The 16329-nt window shown below is 36.4% G+C and overlaps 1 protein-coding gene across 3 annotated transcripts in view; it reads right to left on the bottom strand.

Moving 5' to 3' along the window:
- Nucleotides 1–16329, bottom strand: part of LOC150087963 (F-box/WD repeat-containing protein 7-like) — a 186888-nt gene that overhangs the window by 120297 nt on the left and 50262 nt on the right. For 2 of the 3 annotated variants that reach the window (XM_090369291.1, XM_090369290.1), the window contains exon 2: nucleotides 1611–1719. The gene's annotated coding sequence lies outside the window, so the exon portion shown is untranslated. The remainder of the gene's footprint in view (nucleotides 1–1610; nucleotides 1720–16329) is intronic. The other variant, XM_090369292.1, reaches the window with a different exon arrangement.

A 16329-nucleotide genomic window follows, 5' to 3' on the forward strand; every position in this document is an offset into this window, starting at 1 on the left:
TGGGATATTAAATAAATTTCTTTCTGATGTGTTATAAATGCTTTTGTTTTACACTACCCATCTAGAAAGTCTCAGTAGAGAAATCTGGCTCAGGTCATTGATCAAAGGTGTCTGAAGGTTCATCTGCTTGAACAATAGGAATAAATTATCAGACTCCTGTAGCTCTCTCAGCTGGAATGAAATCATAAAGAAGCAGGAAGAAATAAATAAAAAAAGAAAATTATTTAAAATCTATATACAGTGTTAATATTAACTACAAATGGGGGGGGGGGGGCAAAAAAGATTTGTATTCACTCAGAAGTAGTTGTGATAGAAGGCTGAAACAAGCACCTTGTTTACACTTTTTCAAATAGTTGTCACCAGACAAATTTTGCCACCTCTCAACACACTTCCGCAGGCCAGTTTTGTAGAAGTCCTCTGACTGTCCTTCAAACTGACTCAGCAGCAGAAATCACCTCATCATCAGCAGCAGAGTGTTTTCCACGAAGAAAGGACTTCAGGGCAGGAAAGAAGAAATCTGAGGGTGCAAGGTTGGGGGAATAAGCAGGATGTGACAATATTTCAAACCCACATTCATGGGCACACCTCACTGTATCTTGTGAGGAATGTGCAGGGGCATTATCCTGGAGCAAGCACACAGCTTTTGACAACTTTCCCCATCTTTTTTCTTTTATAGCAGCATGTGGCTTTACAAGGAGGTTGGAATAATACTTTGCTATCACAGTATAGCCCTCTTGAAGATAATCTGTTCGTATTATGCCATGCTGATCTCCCAAAAAAAAACTGACAGCTTCACCTTGCCAGCACCTTTGCAATTTTGGAGAGTAATGATTCTGCACGTTTCCACTGTATTGACATTTGTTTAGTTTCAGGATCATGGTGATGGATCCAAGTTTGGTGACTAGCTGTGAAAAAAACTCCTCTTGCTTTTCCCTGCACATCGACAAGTTGACAACAGCATTTTTTTGTGCACATTGTGCCCTCCCTTTCCTTCTGGTAAGGAGTCAGAAGTTTGAGAACCCATCTAGCAGACACTTTACTCATATGCAACTGTTGATGGATGATGTTCTCTACACACCCTACACTAATTTGGAGTTCTGCAGCTCTTTGTTGCTAATATGGCAATATTCGAGGAGTAATACCTCAATTTTTGAAACACGCTTCTGTTACAACAGTTGCTGGGTGTCCTGGAATTTCTTCATCATGCACTGAGGTTCTTTCACATTTGAATTGTTCATACCAATGTGTAACAACACTATAACCTGGGCAGCCATCTCCATAAACAGCAACCATTTCTTCACAGATTGGTTTGGGTATTTTCTCTTGCAGAGAGAGGAACCGAATCAATGATCTGTATTCCACTTTGTCCATTGTGACACTTCACTTCATTCAGTGCTGCAAAGAAAAAAAAAAATTGTCAAATTGAAAACAAAATTTGTGCAGTTGCTATAGAGATGTTAAGGTATCAAACAAAATAATTTATCTTTATATCACAACTACTTCAGGCCGAATACAAATCTTTTTTGAATCCTTCCCCTCATATAATGAGCATTTTAATAATAATGACTTAGAAATACATATAAGAGGAACCAGAACTACATTATACTTACTAACTTGTAACAGATAGACTATTAATCAGCCTATTAAAGTTGAATGTGAGGAATTGGTTAGTGGCATTAACGTTGCACCAACACACAGTGATCATTAGTTTCTGAATTGCTGAAAAGAATCCAATCAAATAAATTTAATAAAATTTAAAATTTCACTTTCAGATTAAATATTTTTAAATGTGTATTAAAATGTTTAAAAGGTGGCCAATTACTACATTAATTTTTTAATGACAATTCTAAATGCAAAAGATTTCTAATATAGTATTCATTAATAATGAAAGTGTTGATAACTGAAAGTCAGAAGAAAACTTGCTAGCAGTGGACTTAGATTTGTAGGTAACCATACATCTAATTCGGTGCTCCGCAACTGGTGTGTTACAAACTGTAGCTTAGCATGCTACATATTTTTCCCAGATCATTACTAATTTTTGAAATATCTCTAAAAATTTAATTCTATAATGACTAATGACAAATAAATTATTTTGATAAGCTTGGCAACCCTGTGTATACTCTTATATCATGTACCTGTGTGTAAACATGAGACGCGACGCTGCTCTCTCTCATGTCAGTCTTTTCATTACCCCTGGGGTTAATGGTCTCTTGCCTTTTGCAGTCAGTTTTGCATCAACTTACAACCACGAATAGTTGTGTGGAGTTCTTGTGTCAAGTTTATTTCACTTTGTTATGGACCCTTTAAAATGGATAAATTTTTGCAGAAAGACAATTCAGTTTTATCAAAGAATGATGAACAGAAATCCAATGCTTCTAGAACTTCAAGAGTTGTTAAAAGACAATACAAGGAAGAATATATTAATTATTAATACAGGTTTATGTAGTGTGGAGATGTGTTGTCACCAAAACCAAAGTGTGGTTTGCAGAGAAAAACTTTCAAATGAGGCAATGCTGCCAAGTAAATTGATGTGATATCTATCAAACAAATTATCCATACTTTGTAAAGAAGGATATAACTTTTTAAGCAGCTTTTAACATAGAGCTCAAAACAAAGCCAATATATGACATCTACTCTCACAGTTTGACAAGGCATTAGAAGCTAGTTATTGTGTAATGAGATTAATTGCCCACAATAAAAAACCTTCATCAAACCACTGTGGATAGAAATTGTTTGACTTATGGTTGGATTTGAAGCTGTTAAAGAAGAGAGCAATGTATCTCTTTCAGTTGATACTGTATTCATGACATGTCAAGTGACATATTAGAAACTCACTGCAAGATTAAAAAAAAGGGTTGATTGTTTTTCATTTCAAACTGATCAGTCAAGTGACATATCAAACCATGCAGAGTTGATAAGTATTGTGCTTTTTATTGACCAGGGCCTCATTAAAGAGAAATGTTTGCAAGGAGCTTTCTGAAACAACTGGTGAATACATTTTTCAAGTTACTGATGACTGCATGAAAATTCATGGTATCAAATGGAAACACTGCAAAACTGTTTGCACCAATGGCACTACAGCTATGACAGGGAAAATAAAAGGTTTTGTGTCATGCATAAAAAGGCAAAGTCCATCAATACAAGTTACTCACTATTTTCCTCTATCATGAAGCATTAATGGCAAAAACCTTTCCAGAGCAGCTTAGTACAACATTGAGTGAATATATCAAAATTGTTAATTTACTGAAATCACGGTCCACTAACTCTTGCTTATTCAAAGCACCTTATAAAGAAATGGGATCAGAACATCATTCCTTACTTTTCCACACAGAAGTTTGCTGGCTTCCCTGAGGCAAGGTTTTGTCCAGATTATACGAGCTTTGTAATGAGATCGTTAAATTTCTATTAAATCATAATGAGCCTCATTTTCTAAAACTCCTTGAAAACTTTTGGCTGGCTAAAGTTGCTTACATAGGATACCTATTCAAGCATCTTAATTAATTAAACAAGAAAATGCAAGGCCCTAAAGAAAATATTTTAACACAAATTAAATGGGTTCAAGAATAGAGCTATGCCAAAACAAACTTAAACAAGGATCATCAGAAATGTACCAACGGACAAATGAAATTATAGTGACAGTTCAGGAAGTAAGCAACAGACCAGAAATATTAGATTTGGCTGGAAAAAAAAAAAAAAAAAACATTTGAATATGCTACAAGATAATTTTTTGCATTTTTTCTGTCAACGAAAACAGAACAATATAATTGGATTCACAATCCCTATCACCATCTGTCAACATTTCTGTCGAAACACTTTCTCTAAAAATAAAAGAAGAATCTGCTTATCTGGAGAATGACAGAAATTTACAAATTAAGTTTGTTGATGTCCCTTTGGATGCTCTTTTTTTTTTTGGATTGATATTAAGGAAGAGTATCCTCAAATATCCAACTATGCTATTTATACTTTACTACCATTTTCAACTACATATCTCTATGAACTCTGTTTTTCAACATTAATGTTGATAAAAAAACAACACAAGATCCTATTTGCTGGGTCTGGATCATGAACTTAGGACTGCTCTCTCTCTCTCTCTCTAATATAGAACCAATTGTTAAAAGTTTTAGTCCCTAAAACAGGCTCAAGTGTCTCACTAATGTATTTTTGTATCTGTGAAAATCAATTTTTTTGGTTAATATTAACACCTAATTGCTTTTATTTCCTTTCACTGTCACTTTAACTGATTCTGCAAAACAGTTTCTATTTAATAATATCACTAGTAATATATTGTATTTGTTATGTAAAAACAAAGAAAACACTTTCAAGGTATTTTTTTCTAAAGGTGGGAAATGTTTTTTTTTACAAAGCCATATGCATCTGAAAATAAAGTATTTTTTAACCCCAAATTAAATTTTCATACAAGAACTATAATTTACATACAAAAAAATTTACATAAGAGGTATTTATGTGACAACAATATAAATAATTATATACACTCAAATATACATGAAGTGGTGTGCCATGAAACACACCACTTCGTGTATATTTGGGAGGGAAAGGTTGCTGAGCACTGATCTAATTAATTGAATTTGGTCATTAGCAAAGGCATATACAAAGGTACCATTTACTAATAAACAAGGTTGTTCTGAATGAAATGAACACAGAATGAATAAAGGAGAAAAATAAAAAGTGAAATGCTTTGGATAAGTATCAATGGCATATCAAATTCTTATGATGCACCAATGCAAAATTTGGTTTTGTGGCTCTTATTAATTTTAACAGTTCAGTATATGAATGTGTCAGGGGCATTTAGGGCCATCCGTTTGGAAACTAGGGAGGATGGAACATTGCCTGCAGTTAGTTAGCATCAAGGTTAACTAAGAAGTTACAGCAATGTAGTACCACAATTGTAAATTGTGGTTGTTCTAATGACAGTAGGTATGAAAAATATGCAGAAAACTCTCTCTCTCTCTCTCTCTCTCTCTCACACACACACCTCTAAGATCACTTATTCAAGTTTAAATCTGAGGAAGTGGTTACTAGCATTAATGTTACACCAACACACAGTGATTGTCAGGTTCTGAATTGCTGAAAAAAAATAATCAAATTTCAATTTTTTGATTAGTGCTAATTGTGTGTGGGTGCTTTTTTGTGGCACATTAGTAACTTAGGCTGTGATGTGCCTAAGCCCAATAAAAATAAGTTACTACATAAAAATGTATATAAACCAAAAATTACTAAGCATTAATTAAAAAAAAAAAAAATATGGGTATATACTACAAATATTAAAAAAATAAATTTCAGACATCTGTATCAAATAAAATCTGACTGAAAATACAAATACTCAGGTAGCTAAAAGTGCAAAAAAACATTTTGCATTAATGAAATTCAAATGTTCAATAACAAACATGCTTAATGGTTAAACTCGTGTCACAATACTTAATTTCTGCTGAGATCATCAGCCCTCAACAGAAATGTGCAAGATGACTATACCCTATGCCAGGGGTCAGCAACTTGTGGCTCTTTTAGCATGTAACTGCAGCTCTAACTTTTAACCCACACGAAGCACAATTTGAAATGGAGTTAGAGGACTTAAAAATCAAGGACATGTGTAGTGCAAGACTAAAATGCCATAAAACTGAAATTCAGGATTTGGAGAAGCAAAAGGCTGCCCGTGCAATTCTACACAAATGGACGGTGATAAATGAGTTCAAAAAGCAAAACAAAATTGTGTTTGATGCACGAAGTAGCTTACTGCACACATACAAATTTGAAAATATTTGCTTTTGGACTTCTCTCAGTTTTTGGTTCAACAAACTTCTGTGGGCAAATATTTTTGAACATGAACTAGAGGGTTGGTAAAATTAAAGTATCCCTATGTAGAGGGCTCTGGAGTGAGTTATAAGGCTCGTACTAAAGAGAAATTTGGACAACAGGTACAATAAAGAATGCGCTTGCCATTTATTGGGAAAAAAAATTAGTTACAAAATTTGTCACTATATGAAGCTGTAGCAATACAAATCACTTGAACAGGACTACAACTGTTCAATGTGTCCTCCATTTTGCCAACAACAGTTTCCATTCGAAGAACAGCATTTTCTACAGCAGAACATAACATGTCAACTGGAATAACCAGCACATGACGTCTAATGCTGTCCTTCAGATCTGCCAAAGTTTGACACAATACACACCTGGTTCTTCAAAAACCCCACAACCAGAAGTTGCACGGGGTGAGGTCCGGTGATCGGGTTGGCCAAAATGTCTGGAAACAATGGCTGATGACCCATTCGTCTGTAAAGTGTTGCCTTAGCAATCTTTGGACACAACAGTGGATGTGTGGTGGCACACCATCTTGCATGAATATGGTGTCCTGAAGGCACCCAAGCTGTTGCAGCTCTGGTATTGCAAAATTTGCCAACATTTCACAATATCACTGTCCAGTGATGGAACAGTGCGGGATCCAGTCGGTGTTACCTGTTCAAAAAATGTGGCCCAATCATGAATGTGATCGTAAATCCACACTACACTGTCACTTTTGGAGAATGCAATGGGACCTCTTGGATAACTTGAAGGCTTTCGGTTGCCCAAATGAGACAGTTGTGAATATTCACTTATCCATTTAAGCAGAAGTGGGCTTCATCACTCTAAAGGATGTTCCATGGCCAAGTGATAGCCACTGTTATTCACACCAGAAATTGAAGTGCATATGTGAAACGAATATCTGCATCACCATACTTTAGCTGCTGTAGCATGTGCACCTTGTGAGGATAGTACCACAACACCTGATGCATTACTAGCCTTACAGTGGAATATGGCATGTCCACTTCATGAGAAACAGCTGGCACACTTGTGCTACCACATGGAGATTGACTTGATAAATCCAAGACAGCCATAGCCACATCTTCAACATGAGTCCACTCATTTTCGACCTCTACCTGGTTGAACACCAAGATGTCCTGAAATCGTAACAAATTTTACAATCATTTTGCAGACAGTCATAGGTCCACACCTTTTGCACTTCTGATGCCAAAATTCTCTGATAGCTGCAGCTGCAAATTTGCTGTTCTGATAGTACAGCTTCACTAATAGAGCCTTTTCCTGCAACACTGTTGGCATTACTGCTGTAGTGCAGGCAAACATCTACTGTATGATTTTGAAGAGACTGCTTTGCTTTCATCGATTATGAAAAAGCATATGACAATGTAAACTGGGAAAAACTTTGGCAGATTCTACGTGAAGAAAATATCCCAACCCAACTCCAGAAAGCGTTACAAAGCCTATATAAAAACTCAAAAGTCTGTATAAAATATTCTAATGGATAACTATTAGACCTAATTAACACCAATAAAGGAGTCAAACAAGGATGTGGACTATCACCAAATTTATTTAATATCTACATCCATAATATTTTTCAAGGATGGAAACAAACAATTAACAATGGAATACAGTTGAACAATAGGAATAAAATCTGAACTATATTATATGCTGATGATCAAGTTATAATTGCAAAATCCGAAGATGAACTACAGATAGCAGCAAATGAACTGAATAAAATACGTAAAAAGTACGAGATGAAAATCTCCACCTGAAAAACAAAATCAAAACAAAATATACAAAGAGTCAAAATTGTTATTGATGATAAAATAATAGAACCAATATCTGACTAGGGACCTATTTGGAAAATTAATATCAAATGAAGGGAAAGACATCCACACTAAACTACAAAAAATATAATAAAATGAATGGAATGATTAAACGCCACTTCGGAAAACAAATGACAACTGAAACAAAATTACGACTGCGCAACATCACTTCAAAACCAGCCCTCTTCTACAGCTGTGAGACTTGGGTCATAAATAAGAAAGATGCACACACTAGAAGCAGCACAAATGAGATTTTTAAGACCATTATTAGGCTTTACAAGACTAGAACACCAAAGAAATTTAGATATCCTCGAGAAATTAAAAGTAGATAACATAGTAAATGACATAAATGATATCAGGAAAAGTGGATCAGCCACATAGAAAGAATGAACCCAGACCAGATCGCAAAATTAGCCTTTAACTACAAACCTACAGGCAAGAGAGATGTTGGTCGACCAAGACAACGATGGCGAGATCAAGACCACCTCCAAGAGCTACAACGGAACAGGTCTTAAAAGACCTAAGTCGGACCAAGTTCATGATGCTTTGCTTTTATACAGTACAGTGGAGCTCAGTAGTGGTGTTGTGGCAATAACTTACAATTATGCAAATAATGTAAGTTATCTGCATAATCACAACTAAGATAGTTACGCGCCATACGGTGACAAATTTTGTACCTAATTTTTTTCCCAATAAATGGAGAGCACATTCTTTATTGTACCTCTTGTCTAAATTTCTCTTCAGTACGAGCCTTAGAACTCGCTCCAGAGTCCTCTACATAGGGATACTTTAATTTTAACAACCCTGTATATTAAAAATAAATCAAGAAACCATCTGAACAATGAGTCTTTCAGCATGTTTAAAAATGAAAATTACAGCATACTCGCCTGATGTTGAGACTCGCTCAAAAAGTTCAGCAGCAAAAGTCACATTAATTCGTACCTAACTGGATGTTTGTTATGCTTTTTCAGTATTAATAAATAGTATTTCAAAATATATATTTTTTTTTAATAAAACACCCTCCCACTCTATTCCATTTCTTTAAAAAAAACCCAACCCTCCTCCTAGCTTGAGCTGAGGTGTGGCTCTTCAGATTGTGTCTCTCTCTTTTTTTTAATTAGATCAAAAATGGCTCTTTGATCAAAGAGATTGCCGACCCCTGCCCTATGCAAAGATTAGAACTTCCTTTATTCCTGTGCAGACCAGACTGCCACAGTGTAATTATGAGCTTAATCTAGTAAAGTTTGTTTGTGTTCTGTCCATGTCATGAATGCTGCCACTGGGAATACAGTTTCTTTTGAATTCCTTGTAGGTAGCCTGTATAGAAGGCAAAGGTTATTCGGGGTCTTTGTTGATTTGGCTGCATTGTTAGCCGATTTTTTCCTTATACCAATGTGGCTAGGGATCTCACAGAAATGAATATCAAATTCAGATTTAAAAAGATAACTGCATAGGATGTACCCAAGACAGATTGGGTGAGGATTATACCTTATCACTGATAAAGCCTGCAATTACCCTGAGAGAGGGAGATGAAAGGGAATCACCAAGGAAGAGAAGAATGATGATGTCCAGCTCAGGGCCCTGGGTTCGACAGCATGTAACTTAGCAGTGTATATATATGCTGCATTCGGGGAGAATATGACCAGATTAGTATCTGGAAATACAACAGCAGATCACAGAAACAATTCCAACTTCAAGCTTTCTGGTATATATTCTGGCAAGAAGCCATATTCAGATGAGCTTGCTGTCAAGTATATATATGACAGTGTATCAGCCTTGCCTCACTTCTTAAAGCAGAAGTCACAAGCTGATATATAAACACACCAGGGCAGAAAGTGTTGAAACTGAGTAACCATATTTAACACAATACACAGAACTCTAAATAGCTCTTGGGGACATGAATACCAACTGGGTAGCCACGTTAGGGTTGCCAGGTTCTATGTTTTTCCCATAAGCTTTACGTTTTTTTGGTTGATTTTACTGTTTACGTTTTTAATTTGCCTCTAAGTAGGTTTCTTCCTTTTTACGATGAAAATCATGTTTTAAACGTCCCAGTATATAGTTAAAAGTCAGTTGCTAACACAACCATCAGATGATGCTGCAACTATTCAAAAACTGTTGGCAGTGAAACAATGTTTTTTCAACAGTTGCCTACCATGAGAAAGGCAGAAGAAAGAAGTCGCGGAACATATTGTTCTTTCACTTTCATTGTCCATCGTGTGGGAGAAGGATGCAATGCAGTTTATCAAGTGTTTAAATGTGAAGTTATAGTATGGAATATTGAACTTTATAGAAATTTAATGTACATTGTGCACTATTATTGGTATATTTAAATATAAAAACACTTGTGTGCATTATTTCTTCTTAATAGTTCTTTATTTCTCAAATTGAGAGCAAGATCCTATGAGAGACATGGGCTTTGGATTATTTGTTTATGAGGTAAAATTAACAAATTATTATATACTGTTAATTTAATTCTCTCCACATTTGAAATACATTGTTCAGCTGACAAATAATGATATTTGTGCTACTTTTACTATTGAATTTTTTTTATTTTTATTATTATTTTCAGATTGCCATTGAATAATTTTTGATAGAATGAGTAAAGAATCACAGTCCTCCCAAGAAAAAGAAAAATTTGCAGTATAAGCAAGTCTACTTAAAGAAGTGGGAAGAAACTTTTGCACGGGTGGCTCCAGCTTCTTCAGAGGATCGTGCCTACTGCAAATCGTACAACAAGAATTTTTCGATCAGTCACGGTGGTCAATTTGATGTTAAGCAGCATGCACAATACAAAAGGCATCAGCAAAAAGAAAAGGGAAATGTGGGTGTAAACAAGTTATCAAGCTATTTTGTTAGATTTAAAAAACCAAAATATGACAATGTGAACTAGGGTTAATATACCACAATGTGAAACATAATCATAGTTTGTACTGTGGTAACAAACTGGCATCATTCTTATTCCATGATTTGATATTGCAACAAAACTGTGTTGTAGAAGAACAAAATCAGAACTGTTAGAGTAGTGTAGAAGACTTTGTGGACATTCTTAATGATCCAACTAAATGCAATCAGTTCTTTTGTGTTGTTACAGATGCTTCAACCAAGGGCAACAGAAAGCTTTTTCCCATATGCATCAGATATTTTGATCCTACTAAATAGAAAATAAATTGTTAGGTATTGTTGAAACGGCTGATGAAACAGCTATTTCTATATCTGCAATGTTGTTAGAAAAGCTTTAGGCTTTTCACCTTAATCCAAAATATATTTCTGCGTACAGTGCTGATAATGCAAATGCAAATTTTGGAAAATATTGTTTTTCAGTTGTTAAGGGCAAGTAATGTTGATATTGTTAAAGCTAATTGTGCAAACCATATATTGCATAATGCCATGAAATATGCTTGTGGCAATTGTGAAGTGTATATAGGGGAAAACATTGTACTGAAACTTATAATTTTTTTTCTGTATCAGCTAAAAGAAGGAAAAACAATCATTTTTTTTGACTTTGTGGAGCTGGACTGGTCTGAATTGATATGCCATGTACCAACAAGATGGTTGTCCTTAACACCAGCTGTCAAAAGATTACTTCAAAACTAGCCTGCTATTTCCAAAGCATTGATGATTGCCCCAAATTTTTCTCCAAATTATTTCAGTGAGGATACAGATTCAGAAATAAAATTGCAAGTGGTTTCTAACTTTTTTGTCAATGTTGGGGAATTGCTAAATGTTACTACTAAAATTCTTGAAAAAAGTGACTTGAGTATTATGGATTCATACAAATCAATGACAATAATCAGAAATAAAATAAATCAAAGAATCCAGGATCAATACTTAGGAAATTCCACAAAGCAATTTTTGAAAAAAAGTTACCCCAATGCAAACAGAAAAAAGGTTGTTGATGAATGTTGTGATTTTTATTCAAATATACTGCAATACCTAGGGAAAAAAATGACTTCAGTAAGAAAAATAAGTGTTCTAAGTTAATAAACTTTTCTCTGGAAACAGAAGAAATTAAATATCAAGATTTTTAAACTGCAATTGATATTTTTCAACTCCAAGAATGTGTAAATCTGGACGAATTGTATGAAGAGTTTTGTGAGAATAGGTTGAAGTTGCTGGAAAGTGTTAAGTGTATAGGAAATGATGTGCACAAATGGCTTGATTTTTTTCCCAAAGTTCCTAAAGAAAATGTACCCAATATCAGCAAAACAGTAGGATATTTGTTAAGTATTCCTGGCTCAAATGCTGTAGTAGAAAAGGTGTTTTCATTAATGAAACTGAAGTGGACAGATGTCATAAACAGAAGTCACCGAGAATTAATCAAGGCAGAGTTGGAGATTGCAATAAACTTCTCTTTTACATGTAAAGAGTTCCTTCAGGAAGAGTTCCGACATGCAGACTCTACACAGGAGACATTTGAAATGTTCCAGTAACAATATAATTCAACTTGATGGTTGTTGGTATCCAGCCACTGAAATACAGTTTCTGATATATTCATATAACCAGGACTCAATCTAATTTTGATTGCAAAAGTGCACAATAGAGATTGTGCACTTACATTGAAAAAAACTTGACTTTTTAGCAAATATATATTATATGTATACAAATTAAAAGAAAAATAAATGAAACAGATGCCAGTAGCATGGCAAACCAATAGAGTGAAAAGTAAAAATAAACCCATACATAATAAAACAAAGGGGGGGGGGGAGTCTAGATAAAGGGTATTGTAGAAGGAACACCCCAAAATAATTTGGAAAAAGCCGATTTATAAATTTATACAATACGCCAATCTATAGCCTAGTTTTTTTCCATATACTGTATATTCTAATTTAACAGTAACTGTCAGTGGTATGGTGTTGCCATGTGAGTACTAGGATCTGTTCTATTATAATTTTTCACTGCATAAGAGCCATCATTATTCAAATCCATTGCATTTGTGATTCAATCGGTGTATTGGTATGACGATGCATGAATTTGTCTAATGTTTGAAATACAGTGATTCCCTGACCATTATTGCCCTTGTGGTTCTCGTCGAGATGGGGCATAATGGTCAGTCTATTTTATTTATTTTCATTTTGTTGGACAAGTGTTGCAGTTGGTTTGTTGGTTATCATCTCCATTTTTAGTGATATTTCACATAATTTGAACTTGGTGCTATCTTCTGGTTGCCACTAATATGACTCATTAACTGAATATGATAATTCAACTAATTGTCATATTCTGAAATTTCTGTTATTTGGTATTGTATAAATTGGCTTTTTCTCAATTATTTTAGGGGAATTCCTTCCACAATACCCTTTATCTTGATTCTCCCTCCCCCATTTTGTTTTATTATGTATGGATTTATTTTTAATTTTTTTAGCTCTACTGGTCTGCCATGCTACTGGCATCTCTTTCATTTATTTTTATTTTAATTTATTATAAGCAGCATGTGGTGGATAATGCGTTGCAGCCATTATTAATGTTTGCTGTACTAATTTTCTTTCTATTTTATCTTTTCTGTTTTTCTATCTTCTTGTATATTTAGTTAAAGTTTTAAATTTTGTACACACACACAGGAAATAAAATAATAATAACGTAAGCCAGAATATCACCAGCTGATCGATACTGACGGAATCCATACTGGCGAGCACTGATCAGATGGAAGTTTCTAGATAGTTTGACAGTTGGCGGTTAACTTACACTGAGTGATCACTGAATTATGACCACCTAACTAATACTTCGTAGGTCCTCCTTTTGCCCTCAGTACAGCAGCTATCTGACGTGGCATTGATTCAACAAGATGTTGGAAGCGTTCAGGAAGTATGGCCAACCAAGCTGTGTGTAATGCGGTCAGCAATGCAGGTATGGAGGTGACCGGGATATCCAGACACCTGATATGCCTTTCCATAGTGTCTCACAACTGCTCTTTGCGATTGATATCTGGGGAGTTCAGAGGCCAATGATATGCTGGAACTCAGAACTGTGTTCCTCAAACCATTCCTGCACAACGAGTGCCCAATGGCTCGGTGCACTGTCACCTTGGAAGACACCATTGCCATTTGGAAAAAAGTGTAACATAGTGGGGTGTACACAGTCAGCAAGCAGTTGACGATAGTGGAGACCACTGATACACTGTTCCACATGCACCAAGGGTCCAAGTTCCTGCCAGTGAAACATGCCCCACACCATACAACTGCCACTACCGGCCTGCACTTTTGATACCAGCATGATGGATCAAGAGCCTCATGTTGTTAACACTAAATCCATATACGATCGTTCACGGTGTGGAGTAAATAACATGACTCATCCGACCAGCACACCTTCTTCCAGTCTTCTAATGTCCAATTTGCATGCTCTGTGCACCAGGCAAGTCTTTTACACCAATGAACCTTGGTTAGAAGAAGATGTTGCAGGGGTCGTCTGCTGGTATAGCCCATATGTGCGAGCATGCAACGCATGGTCATGCAGATATTGTTCCCGGTTGGCCCGCGTTATATTGGGTAGTCAACTCTTCAACAATGCTGCACCTGTTTGCCTGTACGAGTTGTCAGACCCGGCGCTCACTTCTAATATCAACCTTTTGCTGACCTCTACAGTTTTGCCGTTGGGTCGTTGTTTGACCATTTTGATGCCAGTCCTGGTACACTAACTACAGCGGCTGTCGAACACCCCACCAGCTCAGCCGTTTGAGAAATCAAGGCACCAGCTCATCAAGAACCCACAATCTGCAGTTTATCAAAGCCCAATAAATCCTTCCTTTTACCCATCACGCTCAATTTTACTACCTACTGAACCACTGACACCTTATCTATGTTACGCAGGTCGACTAATTCCACACTCTGGTACCTCATGTGGCCAACAGGTCGCATTCAGTTTTCATAGAGTTGGTCATAATTCAGTGATCACTCAATGTGTCTATATATATATATATATATATATACAAAGGGTACTAGGAAAGTTTTGCAATACAGCTTTGTTTATTTAATTTTTTCAAAGTAATTTCCTCTACATTCAATACACCTCTCCATCCTCCGAAACCAATCTTTAAACCAGTTCTGCCAAGTTTCACTAGGGAGTAAAGCACACTCGTTGTCCCAAGCCCGTAGAAGGTCCTCATCACTGGAAAACCGCCTCCCTTTTAGCTTCATTTTCACATGTGGGAACAGTGCAAAGTCGCAGGGAGCAAGGTCTGGACTGTAGGGAGGGTGCTCGAGAAGTTGCAGTCCTGTCGTGGTCAAATATTCGGTGCAGGCTTTGGCGCGGTGAGCTGGAGCATTATTGTGATGGAGGTACCAGGTGTCCATTCTTGACTTTGGCCGCAGGTTCTTCATAGATCCAATGACTTTAGGCAGGCATTGTTCAGTATACCACTTAGCTGTGACTGTCTTCTGCGTGTCCAAAACGACACATTCCACAATTCCACTCGATTTGAAAAATACAGCTATCATTTTCTTCTTTACAGATCGGGATTTTCTGACAATTACGGGTGTGTCGTCATCATCAAAGACCCAAACTTTGTTTTGAGCCTTGGTCGGCAGATCGTAATAGTACAGCCAAGTCTCGTCACCTGTCACGATGTTGTTCACATACCGAGATTGTCTCTTAGAAGAAGAAGAAGAATTCTTTATTATATACAGAAAGCACATTGCTGTATACAACTCCCTTATCAAACTTTTTTAACATCTCCCGGCACCAAGTCACACATCGTGTCATCTGCTCTTCAGTCAGTTGATGCGGCACCCAGAGAGAAAGTTTCTTCACGTGCAAATGATCTTGCAGAATCGAACGAACTGCTGGTGCATTTAGGCCCAAAGTATCCTCTATCTGTTGGTAGGTCACTCGCCTGTTTTCGTCAAGCATTTTCCTCACAGCAGTAACGTTTTCCTCCGTAACTGACGTTCGTGGCCTTCCCGGTCTCTCAGAATCCTCCAGAGTGAAATTTCCCCTCTGGAATTCTCTATACCACCTGAATATCGTTGTACGATGTGGACAATCATCATCTAGTGCAAGAGTCATTTCTTCTAAGCACTGGTCTATGGTTAAACCACGCACGAAATTATACCGCAAAACTGTCCTTATCTCATTTCGTGACCACGATGCCATCGCAAGCACTTTACACTCTCACTACTAATGAATAACTGAGCCCATTGACTTGGCGCGGCGGCTACTATGCACGTATGAACATATCTCAACATGCAGCAACAAGCAGCTTCCTGTGATTCATTGTTGCGTCATATTGCAAAACTTTCCTAGTACCCTTTGTATATATATAAGAGAAGACTCAAGAATTTTGTTCAAGCCTTGTTCAGGATGAATACCTTGCAAAAAATAAAAAAAGTGCATGCAAATAATCTTCTGCAAAGAGAACCCGAAGCCCAGAAGTTGAGAAAGTCAATGGCTGTTTCAACTCATGGGCTTCAGAGGTTAACCCGACTGTCATTTGACAACCCTCATGTTACATGAACTAGGAAAACACTGTCATTAACACAAAGGGCACTGTTTTCTGCAATAGAATTCACTTTGATGGTAAAAAGAGCATTATACTTAAAACCCTTGTGGAACACTCACATTTCAGCAAAATGAATGCAAAGGGGTGGATCCTAAACAAACTTGGAATGAATGCCTAAAATAAAATGTTTTTAATAAAAACAGGAAGGCAGCCTCTAAGACTGACATTATAAAGATATAAAAGACAAAATCTCCAAGC

Source organism: Mastigoproctus giganteus, chromosome 3, assembly GCF_048544385.1.
Source record: "Mastigoproctus giganteus isolate SK-2022 chromosome 3, ASM4854438v1, whole genome shotgun sequence".
Classification (NCBI taxonomy): Eukaryota; Metazoa; Arthropoda; class Arachnida; order Uropygi; family Thelyphonidae; genus Mastigoproctus; species Mastigoproctus giganteus.